The sequence below is a fragment of the Oryzias melastigma genome, linkage group LG23 (genome assembly GCF_002922805.2).
Source record: "Oryzias melastigma strain HK-1 linkage group LG23, ASM292280v2, whole genome shotgun sequence".
Lineage (NCBI taxonomy): Eukaryota > Metazoa > Chordata > Actinopteri > Beloniformes > Adrianichthyidae > Oryzias > Oryzias melastigma.
This window is the reverse complement of record NC_050534.1, coordinates 9,373,054-9,377,677: the sequence shown is the minus strand read 5'-3', so window position 1 is coordinate 9,377,677 and position 4,624 is coordinate 9,373,054. Positions and strand designations below refer to the sequence as shown.

At 36.5% G+C, this 4,624-nt stretch overlaps 1 long non-coding RNA gene across 1 annotated transcript in view; it reads right to left on the bottom strand.

The window, feature by feature from the left end:
• Nucleotides 1-379: 379 nt before the first annotated feature.
• LOC112156398 overlaps nt 380-4,624 on the bottom strand; it is a 22,129-nt gene continuing 17,884 nt past the window's right edge. The window contains exon 2 of the long non-coding RNA XR_002920955.1: nt 380-981. This is a non-coding gene — a long non-coding RNA (uncharacterized LOC112156398). The remainder of the gene's footprint in view (nt 982-4,624) is intronic.

The window sequence follows — 4,624 nt, the reverse complement described above, 5'->3', positions numbered from 1 at the left end:
AACTTTACAGTGAGAATAGCTCATCATCAATCGTCCTTTGGGAAATTTCTAATGAACTTCTGCCACTATAAAGAAACTATGTACTAGAAAATATACATATATATATAATAATTTTGGCTAAAAACTACATAATCATAATTTCAATTCAACTAGTGACGCTTTAAAAATAGATTTAAAGATGATCGGAGTGGGACTTCAACTATTTATATTTCCACAAATGTGTGCTTCACAGATCCATGTAGAGTAAATATTTTAACCTCCCCTCCACACAGCACATGCTTTAAGCTTCCTGCCAGCTCTAGAACAAGCACAAAAAACCCTGCTTAATTTCCATTCTCTTGCCGCATTGGCAGTTCTGTAAATTATTAATGTCCACTGGTGGCAGCGGTAGTTCTTTCTTTATTAGTGTCGAATCGGAAAAACAACACATTTTTAACAAGAAGGTGCGAAAAAGGGGAGGAAAGGCGCTGGGGTACGGGCAAATAGTGGGAAACTGGTAAAATGTGGAGCCATGACCATGCGGCTGCTCATGCATGTTAAACTAATACAGCGACAGGAGAGAGGAGGTGTTCATTTTAGCGTAAAAAAAACCCAGACAAACAGATTGAGGTAGGACAAAGGAAAACAAAAAGGAGAAAAAAAAGAAACCTTGACGCTCAGAGAAAACCTGGAGGAGATCCTGCCCTCCGTGTTATTAACGTCACACGTGGCTTCACATGGCTTCCTGCAGGTCAGGGGGTTCTGCACAGCAACAGAAACCCCCATGCGCACTCCCTCCCTCTCTGTCTGTCACCTCTTTTGAATCCTTGCACAGACAGAGAACTATATTGGATTTATCAGTTTTGCTTTGTGCCCTGGAAACGGTGCTGCCCTCGGAAAGGAGCCAGCAGACTGCAGCATGACCTCCTCTGCTTCCATCTTTCCTTCCCCTCACACCTCCTCATTTGCTCCTTTCATCCATTCTGCATCTGGTTGAGCAATCTGAAAGAAAAGATACATCTGTTTGAAAATTAAAAAAATGCAATTTTGTTTAAATATTTAACCTTAACTTGATACACAAATGTTTAAAACTCAAAAAATTTCCTTAAAAAACATTGTATGCAATTTGGTCCATGTTTCTTCATCCACTAGGGGCAGTATAGGGTTTTTCCTACTCATTTCAAAATGGCTGCCTCCATGACAGTTTTGGCGGGAAAAAGTCGAGCTCATTTTCAAGACGTTTTGGTGAGAATAGCTCATCTATTGTTATTCATTTTTTTATATTAATTGCTGTAATGAAAGGATAAAAAAATTTGTTGATACTTAATTCTTTATAATATAATAATGGTATATTACAAATGTGTGTAATGTGTGGGTAAATAAAGTGCTATTTCCTGAACATTTATGTCAGCATTTTTACAAATTAACAATGTTTAAAGCAAAAACATACTAAACCACCCAACGTATCATAAGTATTACCATCTGTATCCAAAAGAATATTGTATTGCAACATTTTTTTATAGATTTAATCAAGTAGTTTTAAAAGCATTTTATTAAAAACAAAAATAATGATAATTTTCTGTCAATTCTGTGATGTGATGGATACATTTTTTTTCCTGATTTGAACACTACCCATCTTGTCCTCTTCTAATACTTTATAACTCATACTTTTTTCATCCTGTTTTGAGTTTAAAATAATTTGTTTTTTTGTCTGCCTGATTTGTCACCTTGGCAACAAAGCAGTCGTGATGGGAGAGTGGGAGTCATAATTTGGAACGCTTGGAGAAGAAGCTCAACAGTGTAAATGTGGAATTGACCTATATTTCCCGCCCGCGTAGAGGCGAGCGTCTGTTTTGAACCAGATCCCTCCTGTATCGGACCATCAATCTGCCTCACGTCTTTATCCTGTAGGGTTTGTGTGTGACGTTATGCAAGTCCCGCTGTGAGCGGTGAAGCCGAAAGGACGACTTTTGCCACCTCTTTCAAACTCTCCTTCAGGTATTACATCATTGTGTGAACACGTCTCTATGACTGTGGCTCCGGTGGATCTCTGCCAGCTTTCTTATGTGTGTAAAGTCTTCTGACACCTAAAAAAAAATAAAAAACAATGCTTCTAAACAATGTCATCACTAATTACTGCAGATCTTGGGAATTTCTGCAAGATGTCAAGACAAACTGCCAACAGTCCCTCTGACAGCCAGGTAAAGAAACTTCAAAGTAGGTCAAAAGTAACTTTACATGTTCAGCTTCTTAACTTCAAAGATGTTTAAAAGTATTATATCAAAATGGTTTGCTATTTTCTAAAAAAGAGGTAAGTTAACACTCATTTACTGAGATCCCCAATAGAAAGGGCAGGTAAATTGACCATACATACCGATACAGATATACAGACATCGTATATACAGATATTGTATGTATCAAAATGAGGATTTACCGTGCACTTTGGTTTAGCCATGACGCCTTAAAAAGACGGAATATTGGAAATGCAAAAAGATGAGAAAAATTACGTTTAAGCAGAGAAAAAAAGTGATAATTTGCAAAAAAGCTAATACGCTTGTTACAATACATTAATATAACTGTATATAGAAATACGTAACATAAGGTGCTGTAAAAAGGGGAGATACCACACAAGACTTTTCTTCTACCCATACCTTTTCAAGCACATTGTTTTGCCATACTTATATACTTTTTTTAACTCTTGTGTCTATTTTTAATTTTGTAATTGTATTTGAAACTCACAAAACAAAATTTAAAAAGTAAGACAATAGATGAGGCTAACTTGTCACCGTAAGCAATGTCACATACAAAGGTTTTGTGTCAACTTCAGCAATAAACCACAAAAACTTCTGTTGCTTTGGATCGTTTTACAACAAATCCTGAAAATGTTCTCCACAGTTTTACACCCTCACAGTTTTACATACTACGGTTATAGTACATACCAAGCAACACCTATTTTTTATACTAATCCATTTATTCGTTTTAAACAGTTTTCTTTCATCAATGAAAAATACTACATACTTTTATTTTAAAAATGAGAAACTTTGCTTTACCTTATACTTTACTTTGAAGATTTATTTACTTCTTCTGAGAGTACATATAGTTTGTTTAGTTTATGTACCTAAAATCTAACATTATCCTCCATTTTAAAGCAATCACTCTACTAGATTTATAAAGATCATGAATCAGCGGACTCACATATCGCAAACATTCGCACTCCTATTTTCCAGAACAGATTGCAAATATCCGAGTATTCAGATACTCGTCACAGCCCTAGTAAACACGTAAATGTCTTTTTTAGGAAATACTTCCATGTTAGGATTAACCTGTAAATCTTCAACTGTTGACGCAATCAATGTAAATCAACTAATTCCAACATGAAGAGAAGTGGCTTTTCATGTCAGCTTTGTACTTTACGCCACATTCTCCTGATGTTGAAGGAGACCCAAGTTTGGGTCTCCTTGTGATTTTCCCAGAGTTGTGTCAATCGCGACGGGACATGCCATAAGGTGAACATCAACATTTGCTTAAGCGTTATATTACGGTGCAAAGCTACTTTACTCTGACCTAATCAGCTGATACTACTACGTGTTGCATATAAACACAAAGCTGCTTTTCTTCGCTTTAGAGTCTGCAGGAATTACAACAACTGCATGAGCAATTGAAGAGTTACGGTAGAGGAAAATATGTAAACACTGGAGGTAAAGCTGCAGTAGACGAGGGTTAAATTGGGGTCCCTTGTACTTTGGATCAGAATTCACCAGACTTTTTATATTTCTTAAGACTTAGAGTACTGATTTTAAGAAGAATCCTTCTTCTAATAAACATTTTCTCAATTTGAAGCAGGCTTTAGGGCTATAGATTAAAGTAATATCTAGAAGCCAATGACAGAAGCTTTCACTTCTGTCTGAGAGATGTCAGATAAGACTGGAGCAGGGCAAGTTAGACTTTTAACTCAAAATATGTAAATGAGTAAGACTGAGGGAAGACTGAAACACCATAAAACCTAAAAAAAAATATTTTACTTCAGAGAAGAAGCTAATATTTTCATATTCTATATATTTAGTCATTGGTGCAAATGTAATTCTGTGACTATAATCAAAAATAAGTTTGTAGGAGTTTCTTTTTAGTTATTCAGGGCATTGCATTTGATCGTATCTGTAGTTACAAGTTTAAATTAGAGTTGAAAAATTGCCTGCAACCCTGGCGCGATGCTCCCCAGAATCTGAATCACTTCAGTTCACTGCCGCGCTTCAAGTAAACGACAGCCCAACCGCCTCGGACCTTTCTTCATCGGTAACTGGGGCACAGCAGGTGGAGAAAAAGTGGACTTTTCCAAGCCATCTGTGGATGAGTCATGACTGGAGTACATTAGAGATTGATATGTTATTATCAAACACAAGCCTTCTGGCTGTGAAGAAGAGGGAGAGAGGGACTGATGGGTGCCAGGGACGGAGAGTACAAACTAGGATGAAGGATAGAGGAGGAGGAGGTGAGGCCCGCCAGCAGATGAAAGTGTGTTTGGCAGAGGAAAATAGCGGAAAGTACTGTCACAGGTTTGGCATCAGCTCTCAAAACAAAGACATACAGAAATTATATATATATATATATATATATATATATATATATATATATATATATATATATA